This window comes from Camelus dromedarius, chromosome 5 (assembly GCF_036321535.1).
Source record: "Camelus dromedarius isolate mCamDro1 chromosome 5, mCamDro1.pat, whole genome shotgun sequence".
Classification (NCBI taxonomy): Eukaryota; Metazoa; Chordata; class Mammalia; order Artiodactyla; family Camelidae; genus Camelus; species Camelus dromedarius.
The window spans coordinates 35,026,722-35,042,373 of NC_087440.1; the positions used below are offsets into that span (position 1 = coordinate 35,026,722).

Genomic DNA, 15,652 nt, shown 5'->3' on the forward strand with positions numbered 1-15,652 from the left:
AAGAAAAGATTTACAGAAAATTGCAAGATAGTGCAGAGAGATCCCTCATACCCCTTCACCTAGTTTCCCAGTGGTTACATTTTTAGTGACTCTAGAACAAAATCAGAACCAGGAAATTGACATTTATAAAATGTGTTATGGCACTATGTCATTTTATCTCACATGAAGACTCCTATAGCCACCACTGCTACCAAAACACTGAACTCTTCTAGTGAAGAATAGAAAGACTCCCCAAAGTCTCTTTACCTACCCTGCTTATAATTTTAAAATGTATCTCCTTTAGATACCTTAAAAACCACATCAGACAATGTTAACTTTTTTGCTTCAAGTCAAACATAATTTAGAACACTGAAGAGAAGAGGGGAAGTCTGTTGTATTTATCATATTTTTGGTCTTTTTGTTATTCATTCTTTTCTTCTTGATAATTTAAGACACCTTTTATGATTTTATTTCTGTTTCAAGAACTTCCTTTGGCTATTCTTTTGGATGGGTCTGCTGGTGACAGATTTTTAGTTTTCATTCTTCTGAGTAGGTCTTTAATTTCCCTCAGTTTCTGAAAGTTTTGCCCATTATAGAATTCTGGGTTGACAGTTCTTGTCTTTGAATACCTGAAAAATGTGTCATTTACTTCTCTGGCCTTCATGGTTTCTAATGAGAAATCCACTTTCATTCAAACTGTTTTTCCCCCTATGTAAAGTGTTGTTTCACTCTCACTGCTTCCAAGACTTTTTTTCTCTGCTTTGTTTTCTGAAGTTGTTTGTTTGGTTCCTGTTTTGGTGTGAATGTCTTTCAGTTTTACCTTTTGGAGTTTGCTGAGTTCTTGAATCATGGCTTGTTTTTTGTTTGTTTTGTTTTGTTTTGCCACAGTTGGAAGTGTTATTTCTTCAAATACACTTTAAACCCCACCATTTTTCTCCTTTCTTTGTAAAAGTCTGATGACATAATTAGTAGATTTTTGTTTGTTTGTTTTAGTCCCACAGATCCTTGAAATTCTGTAGTTTTGCTTTGTTTATTTCCTGTTTTCAGTCTATTTTCTCTTTGTTCTCCAGATTGAGTAATTTGTATTAATCTTTTTTTTCAAGTTCACTTATTCTTTCCTCTGTCCTCTTTATTCTCCTATTTAGAATATCAAGGTTTGTTTTTTTTAAATAGTTATTATAATATCAGTTCCAAAATTTCTACTTTGTTCTTTGTATCTGCTGTTTCTTTGTTAAGCTTTCATTTGTTTCATTTGTTTAAAGCATGTTTATAATGGCTCATTAGAATATTTTTATATTGGTGGCTTTAAAGTCCTTGTTGGATAAATCTAATACCGGTGTCATCTCTATGTTAACATGTATGATCTTCTCACTGAAGGTATGATTTTTCTGTCTCTTGCTATGCTGAGTAATTTTCAATGTATCCAGGGCATTTTTGAGTATTATAAGACCGTATTTTGTTTAAGTTTGGGTTAGTAAGCTTCCTGTGACGTGACACAGGGTGAAAGTGGAGGCTGCCTTGTTATTGCCAGGTGGGAATGGAAGTCCAGGTCCCGCACTCAGACTCCTTTGGAGAGCAGTGGGGCTTCTTGGTTTTGCTTCCTATGTGGCCTTTGCAAAGGGAGGACAGATATCAGGGGGCCTTGGTCCTTGTTAGCACTAGATGGTGATGATAGTTCCTGTTTCTCACTTGGTCTCCTTTGACACCACTCTGGTGGGGAAGGAGAGGAGCATATTATTACACTTGGTAGAAAGGGGAGTCCTACATTCCACTTGGCCTTCTCTGGTACTACCAAGGCAGTGGTTGGGACTGGGTCTACTAGGTTTTGTTTTATTTTGTTATTACATGTTACCAAATAGAATAGCTTTGCATAAATGTATGCTAAACTAAGAAGATAGATCCCACTGAAGATATGTAATTAAAATTATAATGTAGATTTATAGGTCCTTTTTCACAGATGCATTCAATATGTGGTTTGAAGGGAAAATTAAAAGTCAGTCTTAGCCATCATAGTAGGAGTTAAACTTGTAGAATGGCATCATCAGAAAGAAGAAAAGCCCTGTTTAAAATCTCAAGTCTTGATATCACAACTAGAATACTGACATATATGCAGTAAAGATGTATGGTATTTCCATAAACACAAGGATCTCCCATGATGCCTTTTCATATCCACACACACTTCCTTCCTGCTCCCAGCTCCTCCCTGCCAACCATTGACCTGTTCTCCATTTCTACAGTTTTGTTATTTCAAGTATGTTATGCAAAAAAAATCATACAAAAATGTGACCATTGAGATCACTGTTTTCAATCAGCATAATTCTCAGGAGATTCATCCAGGTTGTTGACTATATAAATAGCTTGTCCTTTTTTAATATATGAGTGATATTCCATGGTCTGGATATACCAGTCTGTTTAACCATTTACCCATTGAAGGACATCTGTGTGGTTTCTAGTTTTCAATTATTATAAATAAAGCTGCTATAAACATTCAAAGTTAGGGGAAAAAAAACTCTCAAGTCTTCTTCATTGTATAACATGAAGTTGTAGTTATCTATTGCTTTTCAGTAAATACTCAGCTTTTTTCTAAATTTGAATATTATCATTTTTATTAATCCCAGTAGTATTGGTTCCACTGATACTACATTTAGATTATGAGAACATAAATTTCAGGCAATCATTTATTTTTCATTTATTCAAAATATATCAAAAGCTCTATATTGTATGAAGGAAAGTTATTCCACTGTTCTAATGTGTCTTCATATCTGTTAAAAAAAAAAATAGCCAGCAGCTTGTAAAATACAGTGTACAAATTGGATAAAATACATACAAGAAGCAGAGCGAAAAATCTTTCTAAGCAGCTCTACTGATAAAGAGGAGATAACAATCTCTCCTCTCTATTGAGTGGATCCAGTGAGGGTCAGTGAATGTAATGGTCAGTGCATGTAGTAGTCAATGGAATGAAAACCAATAAAAATGCAATGGACGGATAAAATGAAAATATGCAAGGTTCAAGTGTCTGATCTTTTCTGCCAATGCTGTTGGCTGTTTCTTTTTTCTTTTTTAACACATATGAAGACACTCTACTGAACATTCACGTATATATCAGACATAATGGTTTTCGTTTGTAATTTTTATTTTATTTGCCATTTAGTTTCCCCATTTTTTTCCCAGCATTTTTTCCTTAGCCCTCTCATCAGTTCTGCTATGTGCTGAATTTTTCACCAGTGATTAGAATATATACGTTAGCATATATATATTTAATAATATATGAACTTGATTACTTGTCTTCTCTGTAAATAATATAATATCATTTATGAAAAACAAACCTGGTATTTTGTGTCATGTGTATTCCTACATTTGTCCACAGCTTAATGTATAGCCTTTAGATTTATTTTAGCCAAGTCATACCAAATATCTCCACACATTTAATTGTTTATTGTAGCATCCACACAGGAGAGCAAGTGAAAGTTGTGAAGCCTATACTTTCCACCACTTTAAGGTGTCTCTGCAGATCATTATGTATTCCTCACCATAGGTCAGTTGCCTAGCGACCAGAGAAGTAGAGAACTACTAATTGAAAGTATTCAGTATGGCAGGCAACGTTTGCTGCAGGACATTGAACTTAGAAATAGCAGAGACTATGTCAGATAAAAATGTTGCCAGGGATGAAAGAAAACCAGTTGCAATATTATCTTAGTAGCAATGGTTATTATTTACTTATATATAGTAAATTCAGTTTGCAAAAGATTTTTGCTGTTTCTTTCTTAAGAAAAAATGATCATTAAAATTGATTTTTACCCTTAGAAATCATCTGTACAATCAGAGCAAAAATCAGTTGTAGCATCTATGAAAAAAATAGAATAGAAGACAAAGGGAGAAAGAGAAGGGAGGAAGGAGAAGAAATTAATTTTATACCAGTCTATCAAGCTATCTATTATAAGGATTAAATAAGAACAGGATTATTTCTCATTTCTCCATGTAATATACAATTTATGTGTCCACAGGAAATAGATGAGTGGTCATTGTGTGCCCAGCTTCATTTAATAAAAAGACTGAGATAGAGAAAGAGAACCCATCCTTCACAAGACCAAGTTACCAAATTGGTTCAATTCCCTTGTTAGCTTATTTGCTATAAGAAATCTAATATGATGTTGTATTTGTGGCTTTCTTTCCCTCTCCACAGGCATGCATGTCTAAAACTGCGTGTGTGTGTGACTTGAATAACTGTTTTTTGTAAGAATTCATTTGTAGCAATAGTCACTTTACACTTGTATCTTTAAGCAGATTGTATCTCATAATGGCTAAAAAACAGGATATATGTTAATTTGATGTCCAATCACCTGATTCACTATAAATTTTATGTGGGTTACAAACATATATTTAAAAAAAAAAACTCAAAATATATCTCAATGTTTACAACCACAACTGATCAGAATTTAATTGTTAGTGTCTGGAAGCCATTTCAAGATCATGCATGGCCGTTATGAATATCAGTTGTCTGCAGTGATCTGAAGATACAGGTTATAAGAGATGTTCTTCATTTATGCTGTACTTGTGATACGTTTTCAAATAAATCCTAGAGATTAGATTGTTCTTTGTCTGTTTCTCATGAATTCAGCTGAGTGTAGCATATGCTAAAACCCCAGTTCAGCTCTTTGTATTCTGTCTATACTTATGCAGAATATATATAGTTTCTTTTGGGCAAGGGGAGAGTTGGAGGAAGTAATTAGGTTTATTTATTTTTTAATGGGGGTACTGGGGATTGAACCCAGGACCTTGTGGGATTGAACCCAGGACTTCCTCTGAATTTTAATAAAACTTTTGCTTTGGGTATTCATGAAAAATAATCTCTATTTACTTAAGAGTGGTTTGCATTTCTTTCCCAGAGATTTAAAGTTGATGGAAAATAGACTTGAAAAAGATACGGGAGAGGTGATCACAATTCTTAATTGGTGGAAAGAAGTCAGATCTACCTTTGCTATAGGATACCAACTGACATTCTGTCCATAATCTATTTTGTCTATCGCTGTTTTAAAAATAAATACCTGAAGATAGTACTAGATGATAACGGTTTTTTGTTGCTGCCTAACAAATCACTCCAAAACATGGCAGCTTGAAACAACTAAGCAACAAGCATGTATCTGCTCATGGTTCTGCAGTCTGGGCTTGGACTCAGCTGTGTGGCTTGTCTTTCCTCCGGGTGGTGTTGGCTAGGTTCTCCCGTGTGTCTGTGTTCAGTGGGCAGCTCCACCAGGACTGGAGGTTTCAGGATGACCCCATTTATACATTGGACAGGAGTGACTAGATGGCCAGGCCTTCCCTTCCATCTTCCTGGTCCTTCATTCTCCTGGGCCTTTTTCATCATGGGGACGCTCGTTCTCAAGAAAGCTAACTTGAACATCTTTGCACAGTGGCTCAGGGCTAAGAAGGAGTCAATGGAAACTAGGAAGTGTCCTTAGGATAGAAACATGTTTGATGTCATTTCTGCTGTATTCTTTTGGTTCAAGTAACTCATAAGGCTATTGGGAGGATACTGCAAGGACAAGAATTCAAAAGGCATCATCATGATCCACTGAAAATCATTTGGAAATAATATGTATTAAGGTTACAATTTGTTGAACTATAACCTGTAAGTAAAAGTAACATATCCTCGCATTTGGTTCTTACTGTTGTCATAACAAATTACAACAAACTTGGTGGCTTCAAAGAACAGAAATTCATTCTCTTGCCGTTCTGGGGGCCAGAGGTCTGACGTGGAAGTGTTTGTAGTGTTGATTCCTCCTGGAGTCTCTGAGAGAGAATTCATTCTATATCCTTAGCAATTCTTGGTGTGTTCCTTGCTTTATAGACACATCACTTCAATCTCTGCCTCTGTCTTCACATGGCCTTCTCCTTCTGTTCTAGTCTCTTGTAAGAGTACTCATCATTGGATTTAGAACTCATCATAATCCAGGATAATTTCATTTTAGATCCTTACCTTAATTATACCTCCAGTGACCCTTATTCCAAACAAGGTCACATTGTGAGCTTCTAGGTGGACATAATTTTTGGAGGGAACATCATTCAACCCATTAAGTTCTGTCAAACTTTAAAATTTTCTCTCATGCTTTTGGTAGTCTCTACTACAGTGAACTTGGATTTGGAAATTTTCATATCCACATGTATTTAGGGCAGTATTTCTTAAAACATATTCCTCAGGAAACTAGTTCTAAGAGTTGTTCTGTGAGTAAAGGGTTGCTTGGTCTCATAATTTTGGAAAGTATTGCTTACTATTGACACTTCCTGAAAATTCACATTGTACTGTAATTTATTAAAGAGAAATCATATAGGAAAAAAAACTAAATTTAGGATTAGTACATGATTTTCCTAAATGTAGGTAGACACTGAATACCTCCATTTTTATTCAAATAATACCTGTCAGTACCTCACAGGATCAGGGTTACACGTGCCAACATTTCTGATCCAAACTGTGCTGTAGACTATTTGATACTAGTTTCAGATGTTGAACAGAAACACATACCTAAATGCACATTTTAATAATCTGCTTCCTGGACCTTGAACAAGCCCTTTTGACACCTGGAATGTTCTTTCTTCTCTTTCTGGTTAATTCTTTTTTGTCTTTCGGAACTCTGACTAGAGGTTATTTTCAAAAGAAAGCTTTTAACTTCCCAAAGATTCAGTTAGATGTTCTTCCAGTGTTTTTTTATAGCTCCCTGTTCTAAACGCCAATATATCACTAAAACACTTTGCTATAATTACCTTGGTTTGTTTTCTTTATTTGGTCTCCAACCATATGCTTGTTGAAGTTAAGAATCTTATTTGTCATTGATTCCTGGGACACAACTGGTATTCAATCAACGGTTGTTGAATGAATGGATGAGAAAATTTGACATTGGGTAGAAATAGATCAACATAACTAAGCAGTATATGTAATCCTGAAAGATAATCCAGTTATAAAATATTTTGCCTGGAAATCACTTTTTGCTTTCAAAATAATGTCATAAAAAGTCATTTATTTCTCATGGTTTGCAACAGTCATCCTTAGGACTTAACTCTTTGTGTTGTACATGTCCAGCACTCAAAAATGGGCCAGTGGAGTTGTTAGAAAAAGACATCCAGTAAATCTTACTAGCCACTTGGTAAAACAATTTTTAAAAATGTAAATCCCTTTGACTTAATGAATCATGACTGACTCATTTATATTACCTGGATATTTAGGTTTCTCCAAGGAATAGTGCTAAATTTAACTGGTCAAGCATGCATTTTAAGAAGAAAACAACAAATTCCCCTTTTAATAGTCTCTGCATGAGTAAGTTTACACCCCTTCCCATAGTTTTCTTTAGAAACAATAGTTGTTTTCTATACTCAGTCTGAATTATCCAAATGTGTGTGACCCATTAAGCAACAAAGTTATGACAGCTCAATTAATAGACTCAACCAAGAGAAGTGAATTTTAGACTGTGAATATCCTGTCTTACTAGTGAGATATTTACCTCCAGCCTTTCTGCCCCTCCACCTCTAAGACACAACACTGTTAGAGAAAACTTACTTAATTATAGTGTAACTGTTGCGAACTTTATGTTGAAAGATTTCCAGAATTTCATTTCTAAATATTTTTGCTAATACAAAATTTCATACCCTAAGGACAAGTTGGCACAAGGGTCATTTCTCATGTATATCACTTGAAAGCAAATTTTAATGACAGTCATTTCTGATAAATAATAAATATTCATGGAGTAAAAGTCATTTTCTTAATGTAAATAGTTCTCCTAGTGAGTATATTATCCCTGAAATCTAAGCTTCAATTTAACAAAACAGATTTATCAGTTCACTGAATATTTTTCAGGAGAAAAAGTTCATATTCCAAAATTTACCTGGTTCATCCCAAGATCTATGCTGTCAATAATCTTGATTACAAGTTGAGAATTAGAATATATAGTAAGTTCCTAAAACTCTACCAAATATGATCTGTACTGAGTAGAATTACATTTAATCACTGTGTTAACTTTTTCATTCTATTTAAAGACTTTTTCCGTGTATTCTTCTCCTGGTTTGGATATAGCAGCTGAAGTAAATGTACATCCTTGGTTGCTTTCTTGCCACATACAGCTGGGTTGCACCTACCCAAGTGATGTTTTATAAGTGCATGTTATGCAGATTAGTGTTCAACTCTCAAGTCTGCACAGAATAGAATTGTGAAGCACTTTTCCCTCAGAAAGAAATAGTTTTAGTATTTTGTGTTTGTTGTTGTTCTTCAGACCTATACCCTGTGAAACCCCACCTAAATGAAGCGAGAAGCAACATTTCAGTAAGTTAACTTTCATAGATTTCTTCAGCTCAGGGGAGCATTTTCCTGCTTTAATTTGCCAGTAGAGACCTGACCTAAGAAAGCAGCAGTGCTGTTTTATGAGGTGGGAAAAAGCAGACAGGAGACTCTTTGTCCCACCTCGTCATAACCATGTGCCATCCCAAGTAGAGTCCTGTCGTTTCAATGCATCATATGAGAAAAGAATTGGTTTACATCATACCCCATAATAAAAAGTCTCACAAATCTGTAGGTAGATGGTGGTCCTGGAACTCCTCACTTGGTAGCTTGTAAAACCTAAAATAATCTAATACACCTAGACCTAGCAAGTTTTGAAATTGTTAGAATATGTTTGACTTATTCTGAGAGGGTTCGTATCTCTCGTACATTGTAAGACAGTTAGTAGACCCAGCAGAAGGAACTTAAAAATATTTTGGTTTCCAATGGAAGTTTGGAAATCTGGTGACTCCCTAGATGTTCTCTTTGCTAGTCTTTCATGCATTGTTTTCTCTTACTTATTTCTCCTCACATACACGCAAGCTATTTTCTTGCCCATTGTGTGGAGTTGGCAGATTTTTCTGGGCACAGTGCCCAGGTGGTTTAATGCGTGCTTATTATTGTCTATAGCGTCCCTGATTTTGTTTTCAAAATAGGCATTCTATAAATTATTAATGATTATTATTGTACTTTAGATTCCACTTTGCTTTTGGAATTTAGAAACAAAGAATGAACCCAAAGGGTAGTAACCCAGAATATCAAAGCTAAACCCAATGCTTGACTGTAAAGGAGACTAAAGAATGTTTTGGAGTAAACAAAACAGGATTATTCCTATAACAGTTAAACTAAACTAAAGTAAACATTAAGGACTAGATTTATCATTTGATAAAATGCTCATAATATCATGTATTCCCTTTTTACCGTCTAAATATTGCTCATAAGTTTTTTGATCAATATCCACGGGTAAGCATATTATTAAATGAGAGAGCCAGGGAAAGTGCTAACTTTTCTCCTCCAATTCATAAGAATTTGTGCACCTTATGTCGTATGACACATTATCAAACATTTAATAGGTCACTGCTGAATTTGCCTCTGAATTTTGAATCAAGATAAAAGCAATCTAAATTTGGGTGTCATTTCAGAAAGAAAAAAGTCACATCTATAAATAATTTATACACACACATATTTTTAAAGGAAGAAATACCAAAGAAGGAAAAACACAGGAAAATATGTGGGGAGCAAGTCTCTGGAAGTGCAAAAGAAGAGAAAGAAATGTTCTATCGGCAGTGAGGTGTAACTGCTAATCCACTGCATAGAAGTGAAAATTGTGTCTTTACCTTAAAGCTATAACGCTTTACATTTTGAAATTAGAGTTTAACTAAAGGACAACACATACCCAATAAAGCAAAGCTCAGAAGATGTTAAGAATTGTTAAATAAGTACTATCTCATTTTTTTCATACTGGAAAACACAATGTAGAGATTCTCAATTATTTAATCCTGACTAATGTAAAAAATAACAATATTTTCTTTTCCAAAAATCATTCTTCCTTTAGCTCAGTCTTCTCTTTCTCTCTCTCATTGTAAGTATTTTGTAATTCATTCTTCTGAAATTGGATCTGGACCTAGGATTTTGATATACTTTGCTATAAATCTTTGTTTCCTTAGAATAAAAATATTCCCTACATTTTCATTATTCTAATGTTGATTCAGCTTTAGGGTTAATTTATATGCAAAGCAAATAATTTACCCAAACTTGTAAGGGATATGCATTATCAGAACACAACACCTGCAGGACAAAAGAGAGGTTAATTTCATTGTTGCTCCGAAGCAAAAGGAGATCATTATGGAGTCTGCAGTAACCAAGCTCTGTGAAATAGCTGCATTAGTCATTAACTTTCCAGCACTAAATTTCATATCAAACTCAATTAACTACTACATAGCTTTTAATGACAATATTTTTCAGATGCAGCTCTTGTTTACTAATAAGATTTCACATCACGACTATCTGTTCCATTACTTTCTCCATGTTAATATTCAGGTCTTGAATTTCACCAAAGAAAATGGAGCAATGAAAATTGCATTTGCTAAAAGTTCTCCTTGAATTATGTTTCAACATTTCAAGTGTGTTAATGTAATGCTTTCGAAGCTAAAGGGAACGATTATATAGGAAGACAAAGTCCTCTGTGTCTATCCCCAGGATTGATTAAGTTTGCTGTTTATGCATATTTCCCCACAACATTGCTTCTGTGTTGGAATTTATCAGGATCAGAACCATCTAAATTGGAAATGTCCCGTAGTATATTTTTATCACAGTGAAAGTCAAAGCCTAGAATAACAAAAAGGCACAAAATTAATGTCATCAGGAAACAATTTACGCAGCTAATTAGCATAGCATTCTCATATAAAAAGACAGATGGATTAAGGGATCAGGTCATTCATAGCCTGCAGTAAACTGCTTCAGTCTTTAATCCCCTGCTGTTACCTATCAATGGGTGCTTTTTTTAATGGACTTAGATCCCTGGAAAGATTTAGATTCTCCCATTAGATTGATTCACCTTGTTCCTTTAACTTCTACTGATGATGTGTTTCATCATTTCTTACTAAAATAACAACAGTATGCACTCAAATTTAGTTAACAGCTACAGAATCGAAATAAAAAACATATTTGAACATTTCTCAGTTAATAGCTTCTACAACAGCACACACAGACACACTTATTGCTCTGTTGTGCTAAGAAATAGACCCAGGTTTGAAGGCAACAATTGAAGTATTAGTTCCTACTTCAACAAGAATTGGGATGATTTTGCAAGTGATACACATACACAGCATTCAGGGCAGTAACACGTCACACAGCAGCCACAAAGGATCAACTATGAAAAATCTCACATTCTTTAACTGAAAGTTGTTAATCAGAATAGGTTGATTTCCATGAGTCTTCTTTAAAATGTTTCCAAAAGTAATGTCTAAGAAAAGTATCATTAAAAATGTTTGATCCAATATATATATAAAGCCAAACCAACACATGAAAAAAAAATGTGTATGATAAAAATTCGTTTTAAGTTACAGGGCATAGGGAAAGAAATGATTTCCTTTGGCTAGTGCATTAATTTCCTAGAGCTTCCATAACGAAGTCTCACAATGTGAGTGATTTAAAACAACAAAAATGTATCATCTCACAATTTCGGAGACTAGAAGTTTAAAATCTAGGAGTTGACAAGTTTAGTTCTTTCTGGAGAGCTCTGAGGGAGTGTGTGTTCCATGCCTCTCTCAGTTTCTGGTGGTTGCCAGCAATCCTTGGTGTTTTTTTATTTGTAGATGTATTACTCCGGTCTCTGCCTCTGTCATCACATGGAGGTCTTCCCTGTATAACCCTGTGTCTTTCTATGTCCAAATTTCCTCTTCTTGTAAGGATGCTAATCATTGAACTAGAGCTCACCCTAATCCCACATATCCTCTTCTTAACTTGATTATATCTGCGAAGACCCTAGTTCCTACTTCCAAATAAGGTCAGGTTCACAATCTAGGGTTTGGATTTCAACATATCTTTTTGGAGACATAATTTAACCATAACAACTAAAATGCAATCAGAACAATCAGAATGTTAGATTATTAATTTATAATAAGAAGTATGTTATATGAAATAAAATTCTTACTTCAGCATGGCTAGAACATATTTTCCCCCAAAGGCACATCTCTATGGAAAAAGAAAATATAGTCCCATGATAGCTGGGTATATATTATGTCAGAAAAAGAGAGTTAAATGATTAGAAAATTTAATGCTACCAGGTTAAAATAAATGGACACAGGCATTTTCATGATAGGAAGTCCTGTCAGTGGAATTGGCAATTTCACTTGCCCGGGCTTCCGCCCTGTCTCAGGACTTGGAATTGCACTTGAAGAGAATACAGATTTATGCCTTAGGGACCCATCTGCGCCTCAGTTTCCATAGGTGACTTACACCCGTCCGGTGATTGACTGCTTTCTTTATCCATTTTAATGAATTCAATCCAAACTCTGCAAAATCTTCTTGGCTTTAGACTTCTTAGGCTGCTTTAAATGCTTAAATCTCAGATAGCATTCTTCCTTCTCTTAGTTTGGGAGATTATATTTTTGCAGCTCTTCTCCCCAATAACCCCACGTGCTGAGAACTTAACCTATACGTATAGAATATATGCATATATTCATCCAAACTGTCCTACATTGATAGCCATGAAATAATTCTTTTTTCCATTCTCTCTTTAGTAATGATACACAATTCTGTAAGATCTATTTGTTTAATAATCAGTTATCATTTACTGAGAACCTACTACTTGCCAGGAAATATATGACATACTTTGCCTTCATTATCCTGTTTAATTCTTAATATCTCAATGGAATAATTACTATTATTTCTCTTTCAAAGATGAGGAAACCAGGATTCATATGTCTGCTCATATTGCATATACTTTCCACAGCATGGATAATAGAAATGAAAATCCTTAGTTTTTCTAACTTCAGAGGTCTTGGCTTCATATTACCTTCCCTTCAGCAACCTGCATTATTCCCAATTATATTCGCCTTATAGCCTGGAAATTTTGAACCTCTGTGCCTTTGCCTGTAATGTTTCCTGCTTGTAAAACATCTGACTTCAACTTACCTAACTCCTGGTTAATAAAAAACAAAATTGTAATATTGAAGCTAGGAGTGAACAACATATTAATAATTTTTTAACCAAGATTTCAGTTGATATTTTAAAATAATAGTTTTTATTTTGATTTTTAAATTATCTTAAATTACTATTCATTAAAAATAAGAATTCATATTTGTTTCTTCATGAACAGCTTTAAAACCATGGACAAATCATTCTTCCAACTGTAAGGTATATTATTATCTATTGTTACTGTCCCTTTGCCGTCATCAGTTTAAAGAAAAAAAAAAACATTTTATATTATACTGCCATAGAAGGACTTAATGTAACTTTAACATCAGAGACATATAAAAGATCATTCTTCATGTTTATCTACCTGTGGATATAATTACGAATAGAGCCAAGTCATATATCTTTATGTTAATAATGATCCTGTGTGATCTTTGACTTCAACACATTGAATTTTTTCTTACTTATAAATATCATGGTGTATGAAAACTACTGTCAGTGCCTAGAATAAATATGAAATGTGCAATTTTTGGTTGACTATACCATAGTGATTAGATGGACAGAACTCATTTTTAAAAAATTTTCCTACGCATAAAGTAAATTGGAGATTAAGCTTTGGGGATTTTATAGCTGGAAAAACCTTAGGTCATTTGGTCTAGATCTTTTATAGATGAAGCAAATGGAGCTCACAGAAAGTGAATTTACTTAAGCAAATTTGTGACATAGCAGTAGCTCAATCCCATAGTTTTTCACTTTATGTCTACAACTAGGAAATGTGTCCAGTAAATGACTGATCTATAAAGTATAAGGTTATGGATGATTATACAGAGAATTATTTGCATTTTTAAAAAATAAAAAGTACCTTTATAAAGCACTTATAATTTATCAAGTTTTAGTCTGTAGGTGATCTATAGGTGTCCAGTAAATGACTGATCTATAAAGTATAAAGTTATGGATGATTATACAGAGAATTATTTGCATTTTTAAAAAGTAAAAAGTACCTTTATAAAGCACTTATAATTTATCAAGTTTTAGTCTAAACATCATACCAGCTTTTTTGGAGGGCCCCACATTTTCTATATATTGTTTTCCATTTTGATTAGCAGTGATATGTGTCAAAGACATAATTTGGAGGGTTAGAGTACTGTTATGTTTTACATTCAAGTTGTAGTTCTATTTGTCTTCTTCCTGACTCTCTTTATATTCAACTCATTAAAAAAAAAAAAAATTCCAGGCCTGATGTTTACCTAGGAATATAATGTGTTCAAGTTAAAATTTTGCCTTATTAAAATAAAACCAAAAAACTATTGCCTTTTTTAAAAACTTTTTTTTATTGAGTTATAATCATTTTACAATGTTGTGTCAAATTCCAGTGTAGAGCACAATTTTTCAGTTATACCTGAACATATATATATTCATTGTCACATTTTTTTCGCTGTGAGCTACGATAAGATCTTGTATATGTTTCCCTGTGCTATACAGTATAATCTTGTTTATCTATTCTACATTTTGAAATCCCCATTTGTCCTTTCCCACCCCCTGCCCTCTTGGCAACCACAAGTTTGTATTCTATGTCTATGAGTCTGTTTCTGTTTTGTATTTATGTGTTTTTTTGTTTGTTTTGTTTTCTTTTTTTTTTTAGATTCTACACATGAGTGATCTCATATAGTATTTTTCTTTCTCTTTCTGGCTTACTTCACTTAGAATGACATTCTCCAGGAACATCCATGTTGCTGCAAATGGCACTATGTTGTCTGTTTTTATGGCTGAATAGTCAAAAAACTATTGTCTTTTTTTATTGAAGTATAGTCAGCTTACAGTATTATATCAATTTCTGGTGTACAGCATAATGGTTCAGTCATACATACACATACTCCTTTTCATATTCTTTTTCATTATAGGTTATTACAACATATTGAATACAGTTTCTTGTGTTTTATGGTAGAAACTTATTGTTTATCTAGTTTATATATAGTAGTTGGTATCTGCAAATCTCATATTCCCTTTATCCCTTCCCATCCGCTTCCCCCTCTGGTAGCCACAAGTTGTTTACTATGTCTGTGAGTCTGTTTCTGTTTTGTAAGTAAGTTTATTTGTGTCTTCTTTTTTTTTTTTTTTTTTTGAAGATTCCACATATATGAGTTAGCTTAAGGTAGTTCAATCATCCTTTGAGGATAGTCACAGAGTAATGTAAATATAATCATCTCCTTATGTGGTGGGACCTGTCCAAGCTCAAGAAACTCAGATGGGTGTCTCCATGGTGTTCCAGGGTTGGACCATGACCATGTGTTGTGAATACATGTTGACATATATAAATGTATATATTGTGAAAAGTAGTCTGAGGGCCCCTCTTTAGCCTTAATGTCCCAGCTATAGTCTCAATTGTGCTGAGTTAGAGAACAACTAGTAAAGCTGGTAACTGATTCCCCTTGTCTTCTTTTGTTTCCATGATACAGGTTAAAACCAGGATGGGGAAAACGTTAAGCAAGCACGTAGATCTAGCACATGCCATCATACTGGCTGAGAATTGATGCTCACGTCTACTTGGAGCTAGCCCAGAGCGGAGGCACGCCCCCTGCGAAGGCTGTTGGTGAACCTCCTGTGTGTGACTCTGTCCTGTTTCGGTTGGAGTTTCTTGGAATGACAATACAGAAGTAAGTAAATAATTTTTAAAGGAAAAACTTTAAAACTCAATTCAAATAAGCAGAGTTCTATATACCAGATTTTCAGCAT

General features: G+C 34.2%; 1 long non-coding RNA gene across 1 annotated transcript in view; it reads left to right on the forward strand.

Annotated features, from left to right (window-relative positions):
• Positions 1-15,652, forward strand: part of LOC105094197 (uncharacterized) — a 1,056,246-nt gene that overhangs the window by 781,335 nt on the left and 259,259 nt on the right. The window contains exon 19 of the long non-coding RNA XR_004137286.2: positions 15,376-15,573. This is a non-coding gene — a long non-coding RNA (uncharacterized LOC105094197). The remainder of the gene's footprint in view (positions 1-15,375; positions 15,574-15,652) is intronic.